The 14,101-nt window shown below is 32.5% G+C and overlaps 1 protein-coding gene and 1 long non-coding RNA gene across 11 annotated transcripts in view; both read right to left on the bottom strand.

The window, feature by feature from the left end:
- Positions 1 to 14,101, bottom strand: part of LOC115222392 (transmembrane protein 65-like) — a 139,050-nt gene that overhangs the window by 89,733 nt on the left and 35,216 nt on the right. The gene's annotated exons all lie outside the window — the stretch shown is intronic.
- Positions 2,670 to 9,436, bottom strand: LOC118767130. Its single transcript, XR_005003032.1, has 3 exons — positions 9,423 to 9,436; positions 6,368 to 6,378; positions 2,670 to 2,864 (listed from the first exon to the last, which is right to left on the bottom strand). It is a non-coding gene; the product is annotated as an uncharacterized LOC118767130 (long non-coding RNA).

The raw sequence follows: 14,101 nt of genomic DNA, 5'->3' as shown, positions 1-14,101 counted from the left end.
TTTATCACCAGTAAACTTCTACTTTTAACAGCAGTAAATATAGTGTTACTAATGGCAATAACATCCCATAGCAGTTAATAGATGCTGCTTTGCTAAAATGTAAAATTTTGCTCCTGAAAGAGCAAATGTATCACAATATATCAAACATATAAGACTTACAGAGTATGCCTTCCAATGTCAGATGCATTAAAACAACAGCTCATGCAATCATTGACCCTGCCAGGTTTTTTTTAAGCAGATTTGGAAATTAAGAGAAAGGAGATATAAACAGCATTAGATGAGCCATATTGGATAAGGTACTAATACTTAGAAATTGATCAAAATTCCATAACTCCTTGCTTACAGAGAAACTCACCACCTTATTCTAATCTTGAACAAAAGAAGCAAACTAATTCAAACTATAGTTTAGTGAGGAAGAAGGTTGTATACATGACCATTACAGGCCTTAGTAAACTAGTGAGACTGATTTTAGTGATGTTCTTTCATGAACATCAAAACAGATCTTCCCAATATATAAATCACAGTTGTTGTCAACAAACATGTTACAGTTTGAAAAATGCAATTTACACCGTCACCATATCCTGTCTTCCCAAACTGCTGATGTATGCAGTCAATCAGAAGCCAGATAGAACTGAATTACAATTTGGAAATATCTTATCTGGAACACAAGATTAAACACACACTCACATATGCAAGTAAACATGCAAACAAACAAACACTCAAGCCAACACCCCAAAGCAAGCACACAAGAGCTTTAGGTTAAATCCCAAAACTGTGCAAGCTAATTATATTTGAGATTAAGCTTATTCATATGATAAAAATTCACTACTTAGAAAAATAAAACCAGCAAGCTGCTTTCCTCTTAACAATACTAATAGTTTGGTATTCGTAATTTCCTTCTTTTAGTCAAATAAAAACTAATATTGCTTTAAATCAAATTTATCTATAATCAGTTTATCCCAACATAACACCAACCAATATTAAGAACTGCATATTGCATTTGGTAATGTGGTAAATATAGACAAGCTCACTCATTTTCTTTAATTGTTATATACCAATTCATTCAACTTAATCATTTTTAAAAATAACTGAAATTAGAAAACCTATAATCTCTTCTGGCAAAGAAGTCTCACATTTCTTGAGAAAGAATGGGTTGTGCTAATGATTATAGCAAATTAATTTTCTCATCTTTCATGAGTAATTGTAGTTTCCACACATGTTCTGCAACAATAACTGCCATGATATGAAGAAATAAATTACTGATGTAACAATGGCTCCTATTGCTAAAAAACAGTGAAATAAAATAAATCCAGAAATCTTCTCAGTTATTATGGACTGAATCATGAGTTTTTAGTGAGTATTTTTCTTTCAAGCAAAGTTTGGTTATAATGCTAAATAAACAGAACAATATTAATTAATATGGATCAAGATATGTAGTGCATTGCTGTACTCAAAAAGACCCACCCATCACAACAGAACTGAGATTCTAAAACCAAGGTGCCACATAAAAAGCATTGTTGTGGGTGCTGGTGCCATGTAAAAAGCACTGGTGACAGTTCCACATAAACAAGCACCCAGTACACTCTGTTAAGTAGTTGGCATTAGGAAGGACATCCAGTAGTAGAAACCAAACCAAACAAACAATGGAACCTGGTGCAGCTCCTGGCCTTGCCAGTTCCTGTCAAACCATTCAACCATGCCAGCACGGAAAACTGATGTTAAATGTTGATGTAAATATTCCTATGACTTTTCAAATAAACTAGAGCTTTAAAATTATAAACCTATTGATATGTAGCAAATTACATTGAGTTTGAAATGAATATCAATAGCAAATACAGGATCTCCTACTTCCTCTCAATGATCATACACTCCATAATTCAGATGTTACCAGATGTTTGTGACAGCATGGAAGATCTCCTCGGTAGGATCAATGACTATAACAACACATGCAACCTGACAAGATATATAGTGCGTAGCATGGACGTGGTATCACTATACCCATCTATCAACATGTATTTTGTGGTACAGAAGTGAGTGGAGATGATCAGCGAGAGCAAAGTGGAGTTCCACAATGTCAACACAGAGGAACTGGGCCTCCTACTTAGACTGACATATGACAATGAATATCTAGACAAACATAACTTTAGAAGTTTCTGCCCCAGTAGACGTTTAAGAGGTAGACCCCCACCCCCAATTACATCTATGGCTAGGAAGACCCTTATAGAGAGATGGTGAGGATGGACCAGAGCCATACGGATCCCTGAAAATGAATATCAAGTAAAGAAAATGATTGCACATGCACTAGGAGCTAGTATAAAAATTACTCTAAAAGGCCACATGTTTAAGTTTAACAACAAAATATATGCCCAGAATGAGGGAGCAGCCATCGGCGTTAGTATCGCCAGTGATGTGGCCAACCTTTTCATGGTATGGTGGGACAGAAGGCTTAAAGAACGCCTGACACACAACTCCATACTCATGAACATGTACTCTCGCTATGTCGATGATATCAACATAGTGATAAAGGCATCCCCACAAGAGAGTACTCTTGAAATAGAAATAGAAACTAATACTATGGAGAGCATCCAGCAAATAGCGAACTCCATCCACCAGATTATTAAGGTTATGATAGACTACACTATAAAACACCCTAACCATGGCTACCAGTACTAGATACGAAACTCTGGCTGGAAAGTGGGAATAATAAAACCCAAATCCTTCATTCACACTATGCCAAACCTATAGCCTCCAAATACCTGATCCACTGGAACTCAGCTATCGTGGACAATGCCAAATTCAATATATTGATGGCAGACCTCATCAGAGTAATGAGAAATGTGTCCTGCATGTGCGACCCTACAGTTCTCAGGATACAGTCATAGAGAAAGGATCAGAGTATACAAAGGAGCCATGAGGAAATTTGAAACTATCATACGTAACAACAGGAATGGGATTTTCCCACTCTATAGGAGCAAGTCATGGAACACCATTGAAAGGATTAAGAAAATAGGGAAGGTCAAATCATGGTACGATAGCCACAAATACCAAAGTGTCTTGTTTATCAACACCACCCCTAGAAGTAAACTGGCATACTGCTTTAGAAAGACCCTAGACAAACTTAAGCTAAGAATTAATGTTGTAGAAAGACCAGGTAACCCTATCAAATCCCTAATCGGTAGAACCTTTTAGTAGAACTCCCTGAATTGTATTGTATGTGGATTTAGCCCACAGACAAACTGTAAAGCTAGGAATGTAGTCTATAGTATAAGATGTACAGAGGGATGGTGCAGTAACAAGACAACATATGTAAGGGAGATAGCACAGAGCATAGGAGAGCAAGTAAATGAACATTGGAGGGAACTTAAGGAAGAGACGAGCTCATCGGTTCTATACCAGCATGCCGAGCAGGAACACAGGAGCTCACTCAATAACATAGAAGTTAAAATCTTGTCCACACATAGAACAGACGCAACGCTTACACAAATTACGGAATCTACACACATAATAGAAGATAACACTAGCACACACTCACCACACACCACAACCTATGACAGAATAAAATACCCATAAACTGATAGTAATATGAAATAAATAAATGGAATTGAATTACTATATACATAAACAAAATAAATTAATGCAAAAAAAGAAAGAAAAGAAAAAGTAAGTAGATATAAACAAATGAATAAAATAAAAGTAAATTAAACAAACACGTATAAACTGGAGATACTGATAATGCAGGCACACTCACTCACACACACACACACTTACTAAACATAGACATACACAAGGATATACGCATGTGCAAATAAAGACACATACAATGGGAATACAAAATGGCAGATTGTTAGTAAGGAGAGACACACAAAAAAGGAAGAAGAAAGCAAAGGACCACTGATGAGGTCGCAGAAGTGTGACAAAAGAACTCTGGCCAAAATACAATTAATATAAAATAAAGCTGAAGCAAGGGAACACCAGATATATAGTGCATGTGTTTTCACCGGCTAAACTGGCAACATGACCATCCCCAAATACAATAATATCTGTTAAAACACACGAATTCACATCAAGAATCTTGCAAAAAAATATATATTAAATCATATATTTATTTATCTATTTGACCTTTATAGATACATCACTAACAGTTTGAGGCACAATACAATAAATTTACTTTATGAAGAAAATGTTGGTTATTTTTTTTAAGTATAATAAAATCAACTATACATAGTAACTAAACAAGAAATCATTGGTCCATATTAGGATTGTTACAGTAACATGTCTCTTATTCAGTGTCCCTGACTACCTTGCTATAAATGCATACCACAGATTTTCCTACTATAGTTTTGAGGAGGAAGCCTAGTAATGCTTTGGCTACATCATATATGTGAGGGCAACAGAGAAGCATAGAACATCTGAGGCCAAATGTTTAAAGGAAAGTTGGGAACTTTAGAGATATGTTGTTGATAAGTAAGTTTATACTTCAAGACTGCTTCTGCACACTTTGCAGAAAAAAAAAAAGACTAGCTTATGATGTCAACCCTCAGAATGATAATTTCAAGGACTCTCTTCATAAATGCACTTCATATCTTAGGCTAATATATTTAGTTTGCATGTGGCTGATGCTTTTGTGCCAACAGTTATAACAAGAATGAGATAATTCTAAAGTAAGGTAGATGTAACTGAGACTATGGATCAAATATATGAAGTGATCTGACAAACTTATTTATTACTTCAACAAAAATATTCTTTAAAATAATTAAGTATTAATTTCACTTAATTTCATATTTTATATTTTTGCTGTGTATTTTTTGCAAAGGTAGAATAATTTAGAAAGCAATCTTCAAACTGACAAGCAATTATAATGACATAACACAGTAATATGAGTGATACAATCAGGCAGTGCATGTATAATATTACCAGAATTAATATCTTGATTAAATTTTCTAAAATTTGAAATATTATGAAAAAGAAAAATATACAAATTAAGATAATGAAAAAGAAAGTATGAAATATGATTCAAAGTAATTGATTTTTTTACTTGATGTGAAGTACTCTCCTAGAGAAAAACTAATTTTATTAAGGTAAAATTCAATAAAATTGTAACAACATCACTAAAAGACTTTCTATTATCAAAGTCTTGAAATATTCAATTCTTTCAATACAAATTTGATATGAAAACATTTTTTCCTGTTTAAACATTGCTAAGATATTTCCTGTTTATTTTATTTTAGTCTAATTCATAATGTAATTTTTCTAGCTGTCCATCAGTAAATGAGCAAAACATTATAAAAGTGATTTTGCTGTAGACAAAATTTGAATGCAAGCATTACCTATAAAATATTTTTACCTGTGAAATTGGAATTAAAAAAAGAGAGAAAAATCTAGTATGAAAAAACTGAGGGAGTTATGAATTCAAGTTAAATACAATATCTAAATTTAATCTTATAAAATGCTCTCAAAACTGCAAGACTTCCTTTCAAATTATTTAAACAGCTGCTAACTGGATAAAAATCATTTCATTCTACTTCAGTTACCAATAATTTAACTTTATTATTTTTACACATAAATGATTGCAAGAGTAACTGAACTCTATTTCTCAAATCTTTTGCAAAGTCTCAAAATTTTTCATTTTTTTTTAATGCTTTTAGTTTGTTGGGAAGAGACAGTTCACACAATCTCTAGTGTTGTAGAGTAACCGTAAGAATAACTGGACAAGACTAGCTTCAGTCAGCTTGGGTGGTTGATAACTGATAATTAAATAGAAGTTCCAGGGAAATGACATTCAAGAGGAGGGTTGTGAAAGTGTTTAATTTGCATTTTGTATTACGGAAACTTCATTATATATATAAAATTTTTAAATCTCTTACATTTTTAGGGTAGAACTTAAGTCAGTTCAATATATTTACAGGTACTTATTTTATTAAGCATATAAGGAAGAAAAATGAAGTTTAACCACAGTGGGATTTGAACTCAAAAGAAAGAATTGGCTTGGTGTTTTAGCATTTATTCCATTTCACTGCCAAAATTTTACTTATAATACTGAATGACTTAGCTTACTGAGAAGATATCTAAAAGAGCTATTCTAAATGTTGCTTGGCACTATCATACTAATTCAGCAGAATATAAAGTACATAATTATGAAATGGATATTGTAATCTATATTTGAATAAAAGGTTAAATGTTGCAAATGTGAAATACTTCTGAAGTGTAAAAATTGATTGAAAGACATCTCAAACTAAAAATAGAACATGATTGCATCTTTATATTAAAAGATAATAATCTCAGAATAAGTTTCAGATAAATAAAGATCAAATTGTAAGGCAATACTGTTTAGTAAACAAACATTGATTTGCTTTCCCACCATCACCACTTACAAAGACACTCATGTCAGTATTAAAACTGGGGCAAATAAACCTCTTATTAATGCTTATCTTAGACCACATTCCACTATTCTTCCAGTTCATTTTGCATAGAATATATTAATTTAAAATAACAATTAACAAGCTGTATGAAATATATGGGAATTTGCCAAGATGTAACAGAAGGTGTGCATTTAAGCTGAACAACAGCAGATCACCTTGAATAGCTGTTCATTTGAAAAGTGAATGTGACAATGAAACTAGACTATATTGTTCTTAGCATTAGCTTTCATCATCCAAATTTTTAAACTAACATTATGTCAAAACTGATTTTCATCCAGGTTATTTCCCAAATATATTTCTAACATGAAGCATTAAAAAGGCTTTAAAGAATAAATTACATATAGGTAAACCAGGTGGAAGGAATTATGGAAGAGATAGATTGAGTAGAAATGAAGGAAATAACAAAAGACAGTGTTAGTAACCAGATACAATACTGGGGAAGACCCATCCAAAGCACACAATATGGAAGGGGTGGACACAAAGACCCAAATATTAATGCCCACACATATGCATAACCCTGTACACATGCATTCTGAGAGCTAGCTATGCACTCATGAAACATGGATATACTCAAAGACAAAATAATATTATACATACACACATGCACATATTGTATATTAAACTATGCACTCATGAAACACATTCACAGCTAGACTTCTACTTATGTATATCGTGCTTACTCATATATTAGAGTAGTTACTTATAGAAAGAACAAAAGAACTGACTTGTCACATGACTGACAGGTGCATCGTATGCTATGGGACAACGGACATAAAAATGATGAGGTACGCTCACACACAGATGCACGTGAGCATACACACAGACACACACACACGGCTTCTACACAGTTTCAGTTCACCAGATTTAAATAAAAGTACTGATCAGTTCAAGACTACATTAGAAAGAATTTTCCCAGTGTGATGTGCAGTGGGATTGAATCCAGAACCACTTGGCTATAAAATTATTAACCACATGACTATGCATGAGTTCCTTTTTGTCACACTCTATTCAGATTATGTTGTAGTTAGTGCACAAAATCCACAACAATCTAAAACAATAAATAATAATTTTGTTCTGAAACAGAGAATACAAAATAAGACAATCTGTTCACAGAAACAGAAGCAGTAAGATGTTATTTAGCTTTTCTTAATAAATCAATTTATCATATGTCATAAACTTCAATGTAAGTACTTCATTGTCATTCCTTAAATCCAGATTATCATTTTTTTCCCATTTACATGTTTCTTTAAGTGTAGAAACATTTATTTCATGTGACAATAAGGCACAATCAAATTAAAATGGTTTAAGAAGTAGTTTTTTAAAATGTTATTTGAAAAATAATCAATTATATAAAAACTAAAATATTTGCAAGTAAGCAACTGAAATCAGGACAGTACATTACTGACACTCATTTTATTGAAAACACAATTTGGACATAAAAAAAAGGGAAAGGATACCGTTATTTGTCTATGTTGTTCAAATACATGCCACTGGCCACTCCGAGTTATTTCTCTTGGCACATTTTTAAATTATACAAATTACCTTCTTAAACATGTTCTACTCTTTTAGTGCATATCTAAGTGTCTTGGCTAGTGGAAATAAGGTTGGACAATAGTTGTGTAGATGATAACTATTGAAGAAGAAGCATGTGTCCACAACTTTTCTTTTATCTCTAGACAATAAGCCTGTCCCTTTCTTTGGTATATCTACATTGGAGAATTTTTGAGTCTTGAGATTATCTTCCCTTTTCATATGGCACTGCTTTTAATTGCCATTTGGTAATTATGGCACATCCTCTAAAGGCAGAGACAATTTCATAAATCAAGAATTTATGTTGTATAGTATTTGATATACCTGTAATTGTCTATGTTGCTCACAGAGCTATTTTTCGGAGCTCATTTTTGTTGAGCAAAATTCTTCCTAACTTTTAGTCCAGAATTTTATTGATCTTATGAATCCACTACTTTCAATGATATAGTTTATGACTAAGTCAAAGGAGGAAGAACAGCATTCGCAACCTAAGAAGGCTCTCCATGATTAGTGCAAGGGGAAAATGGCAGAAGACAACCTAGCAATAGGAAGTAGTGACTCTGCTAAAGGCTATAAATGACCAAGGGGCAGTGTTAAACCAGATAGTGGGTAAATTCACCACATTGATACGTTAATATTGATTTCAAATTTTGACACAAGGCCAGCAAATTTTAGGGAAGAAATTGCTGGCCTTGTGCTCAACTGATACTTATTTCATTGACCCCAATAGGATGAAAGGCAAAGTCAACCTCAGAGCGTTGACATTTAGTAGAGATGACCTGGAGGTTGTTGCACTTCGTTTACTATCACAAACAGCAGTAGATTTCTTCAGCTGAATACACGTCATTGATTGGTTAAAATTACCCAAATACAACAACTTTAATATGAGATAACTTCTAAAATACGAAATTTTGTCAAAAATGTTGAAAGTAAGCCGTATTCAGTGTGAAAAATTACACCAGTATACAAAGTTTCAAACTGTTATTTAAAAAAAAATAATTAAAAAATCTGTGAGCCAAACTGAATTGATGTATCAAGGTAAGGCAGTGAGCTGGCAGCAATTTCAGGGAAGAAATTGCTGGCCTTCTGTCAAAATTTTAAATCAATGTGGTGAACTTATACATTACCTAGTTTAATGCTGCCCCTTGATTATTGATAGCCTTTAGCAGAGCCCACTCTATTGTATTTGGCCCAAGTCTCTAGTCATGAAACTTGATATTTTGATGTACTACTTCCTATTGCTAAGTTGTTTTCTTCCCTTTTCTCCTTTGCACTAATCATGGAGAGCATTCTTAGGTTGATATTGCTGTTCTTCCTCCTTTGACTTAGCCATAAACTATATCATTGAAAGTAGTAGATTCATAAGATCAACAGAATACTGGACTAAAAGTTATGAAGAATTTTACTAAACAAAAATGAGCTCTGAAAAATATCTCTGTGAGCAACATTGACAAATACAGGTATATCAAATACTATACAACATAAATTTATATTTGCTATTTTAATCTGGTAATCTTTGAATTTCCAAAGAGGAAATACAATGTAATTTGAGAAGTTTGAATTTCCAGGACAATTGATTTTGGGTTTTTCATATTACATAACATTTTGAAGTATGAGCATCTTTTGGCTGGTATAATTTAGAACACTATTTAATTGAAGGTTTTAATGCTCATATCTAACATATCATAGTTCTGTAACATCATCAACATTTAACATCAACTTTTGAATCTTGCTTGTGTCAATCAGAATTTTGTTGAGGCAGATTTTCTATGGCTAGATGCTCTTCCTGTCACCAAGCTTCATCTGGTTTCAGGTAAGTTAATATTTCCCCTTGGCCAGATATGTTTTTCATAGAAGACTAAAAACAAACACCATTGTTTGTATGACAGTGATGTTTGTCTGCAACAATCAATTGATGTCAAGACAAAGGTACACACACACACACACACACACAATAGGCATCTTTCATTTTCTCTCTTCCAAATCCATTCACAAAGCTTTGGCCATTGTAGGAGACACTTGCCCAAGATATCATGCAGTGGGACTGAACCTGAGACCACATCTTTTTGTAGCAAGCTTCCTAACCATACTGCCACGCCTGCAACAAACATGTTATAGATGCAAGTTTTACATAAGTTTTAATTTAGAAACAGATCAAAATGTAGGATATTAAATTCAAAAGAGGAGATAATCTCAAGTTAACAAAGACACATCTCAAAAATATAGATATGTAATTACAATAAAACCTATCACTTTTCCATCAGTAAAATTATCTGGTTAACTCTTTCAGAGAAAAAAAATACTACAAAAAGAAAAAAAATACAAATAACAGCTACTCATTAAATTTTGAGTAATATAAAAGTAATATAATTTACATGAGATCTAATCCAATTTTACAGCTTTGATAAAAAAATATCTCCTTGATGTTCTATAGGAAAGCTTTCAATAAAGTAAGTTGCATGTGCACATCTACAATAATTTATTCCATATTTTATATATATTTATAAAGTCTTCATTATTATCATAAGCAACATTTTCATTTTAATGTCCATTTTTCTGTGCTAGCATATATTGAAAGGCTTCAAATAGATATTTCCTTTGGTTTACACATTCAAGTTTTCCACAGACTTTTATCTTGGAAGCATAATTCATTTACATGCTACACTCATACTAGTTCAGCTGTCTTTCTGTTGGTTTTATAAAATTATATTCATTAATATTCAGTTCACCTGGACAAAATAATTACAAACTATAAAATCAGACTCTTTTTCTCTGTTTAGAATTTGTCTGTTTAAAATTTCAGATTTTTATTTCGATTAATTCTCTTTAATATCCAGAAAATCGGTTAATTTATCCCTCCAAACCTAAACATTCCAACTAAAATTGTAAATTATAAAATGGAAACATTCAATTCTCACAAAATAGGATTGCATTTCAAATTGCTTTATCTTGAAGAGAAAAAAAGTCACACAACAAAAAGTGAAATAAAATGCCAAGAAAAAAAACTGTAAAACTATGCTCAAACATTTTTCTAAACCAACTAAGTGTTCTTACCATTCTTCTCATTACAAAAACTCCCTACTTACATCTTTACAAACTAATATTCCTGTTCCACCCAGATCGTTTTACTTCTTAGTTGTAATGGATCTTTAGTGATGGCTTTGTAATTTTCAGACATTCAATCCTTTTATAAATTTTGATTTTCTTGAATCAATAAATACATGTTAAGGTAAATTAGAAAGAACCTCTTAAAGCTATTAGTTTTTATTTGTATTTCTTAATCTCTATAAAATACTATACATCAGTTCAACTTTAAAAGTAGTTAATTACATAAAATATTGTACAGCAAGATATCTTAATTCTTAGCATTTTTATATTTGGTTTTACTAAAGAAATTTTAACCCCATAATTACTCTGCTGTAAAACTAAATGTTAAACACTAAACACAGTTTTGCATATAAAAAATAACTTTTCCTTAAAAGTAATTCTGCTAACAAGTCAGATAAAACGGACCAAATTCTAATCCAGGTGTGCTGTAGTTTGCTGTCAGTAAATAAATATAGAGCTCAGTGCACTGATTTGCCAAGAGGTCTATAATGTTGTTCATAGTAGCCATAGCCAACCAACAGACAAAAATCAACAGCTATCTATAAATATCTATGACTCTAAAACATGCATGTACAACTATCACAATACTGGACCAGACAAAATGTACTACATTGTTTGCAATTGTTTTCTGTGTAAACTTGGAATTTGTTTTAAACAGAATAAATGATAAAATGAATGTAATTTTTTTTAAATCATTCAAAAATATGGAAAAATATAAAAAACTACACATATCAGAAAACACCTCTACTCCATGAAAATATCAAATTCATGTTTAAGTTCCCAATGACACAAAGGTACATAACATTCAAAAAGGAATTCCTTGCTATACTATGGTGCAACACATAACAAAATTTATGATTATATTTAGTGTCAGGGCAAGTCGAGCCAATAATAATTATTCAATAAAAGAAATTCAATAAGTTTCAGATTTTGAATACAGCAAGCTGTAAAAAAACTGAACTTGTGGATGGTAATTTTATCAGTAAAGAATAAGGCAAGGAGATTTTTGTTTTGGGTTGGCTATTTCTTTTAAACTAGTTATTTAAGCTAGTTATTTCTGGAAATTGACAATCTTTATAAAAATGGATAATTGTGGCAAAGCTCAATGAGAAAATTGTTAATTTTAGGCACATTAAGTTAAAATATGTCTTCTATCCAGATTTGAGGTACATCTATCATATGTTATGCATTTCAAAACTATAAGTAATAAACTGATGTGTGTAGAAAGCAAATACTTCTCTTCTCCTCATCCCGATATCCCTGTAGTCAACAATTTGTATCTACATTGTTTCATTATATATAACCAACACTCCTTTACAGCAAGTTTGCTTTATCATTTTCCAACATTTTTCTTTAACATTCAATTTAAAATTACAATCTAATATATTGAAATGTTACATTTTCATTCTGAGCTAGAACTTTTCTAATAAAGAATTGATAAATGAAATTAATATAAAATAAAAAGTATTACCATCCTCTTGCATTCTGACATCAATATGGCCCTCACCATAGTGTCTAGAATAGACTGAACATATTTTCATAACCATTACTATGCATGATATATCTTAATTTAAGTATTTCCATAAGACAGAATTTTTTGATGATGGGAAGAAAGAATTGATATTTTTATAAGTAAAAATTCTTTCTTTTTCAATTATCTACAAAAATAGTTTCTTTTTCTTTTTCCTTTTGCAAAAATGAATGATGAGTAATGAGTGCACTGTAAACTAATTACAAAACCTTACATATCTCAGAGAAAATATATTATCTTCAGAATTATAGTGTAAAATATATCGAATGCAATAACAAAAATATCATATATCTTGCTGTAAGTGATGGTAACAGTCAATAATAAATTTTTCTAAAATAATAAAGAATAAGAAAAATCAAAGAGAATTTGAAAATAACTTTTTGATAAAGTAAATAGGAATTTAGATAAGATTTTATCAAGACAGCAAATTTTATTAGCTATTATATACAAAATAAAAATAACATTTTGAAATAAAGATTTGCTTAATGGAAATTTGTGTGTGCATAGTAACCCTTTCAGCAAGCATATATGTATATATATACATAGTAACCCTTTCAGAGAGAGAGAGAGAGTGGGGGGGGGTAACCCTTTCAGCAAGCATGTTGCTAAATGAAGAGAATGAATGGGAGAGAGTCTGCTGAATGTTGACCCAACAGCTATCCGAATTGACAGTACCTTGGTAGATTAAACAATTAAGGGTATGAAGACAGGGAAAGCCCCCCCCCCCCAGCCCATCAGGAATCACCGCAGTGGTGCTTAAAATATCTGGCGGTGTCGGCTATAGTCCTAGTCACCTGTATAGTCAATCAGGTGATACATGAAGGAGTCATACCCAATGACTGGTGTAGCAGCACCATAGTCAACTGCTACAAAGGTAAAGGTGATGCATTAGATCCAAATAATTTCAGAGGTAGCAAGTTATTGGATCGGGTAATGAAAGTCATAGAGAGGGTCATAGCCCAGCTAATTAGGGAGAGAGTCAGTTTAGATGAGATGCAGTTTGGGTTTGTGCCAGGGAAAAGTACCACTGATGCTATATTTCTGGTAAGACAGATGCAGGAGAAATACCTAGCCAAAGATAAACCTCTGTACCTGGCTTTCATTGACATGGAGAAAGCCTTTGACAGGGACCCCCAATCCCTTATCTGGTAGTCAATGAGGAAACTAGGGATAGATGAGTGGTTAGTGAGAGATGTACAAGCCATGTACAGGGATACTGTCAGTAAGGTGAGGGATGGCAACGAATACAGTGAAAAATCCTGGGTAGGGGTATGGGTGCACCAAGGATCAGTCCTTAGCTCCCTCTTATTCATCATAGTCTTCCAGGCAATAACAGAGGAATTCAAGACAAGATGCACCTTGGAGCTTCTCTATGCTGATGACCTTGCTCTAATAGCTGAGTCACTATCAGAACTTGAGAAGTTTCAGGTGTGGAAGCAAGGACTAGAATCAAAGGGTCTTAGAGTCAACCTAGCAAAAACCAAAAGTCTTAATAAGTAGGAAGGCAGACAAA

This window comes from Octopus sinensis, linkage group LG19 (assembly GCF_006345805.1).
Source record: "Octopus sinensis linkage group LG19, ASM634580v1, whole genome shotgun sequence".
Lineage (NCBI taxonomy): Eukaryota > Metazoa > Mollusca > Cephalopoda > Octopoda > Octopodidae > Octopus > Octopus sinensis.
Note: the sequence above shows the minus strand (reverse complement) of the source record. Positions and strands in the feature narration are given on the sequence as shown.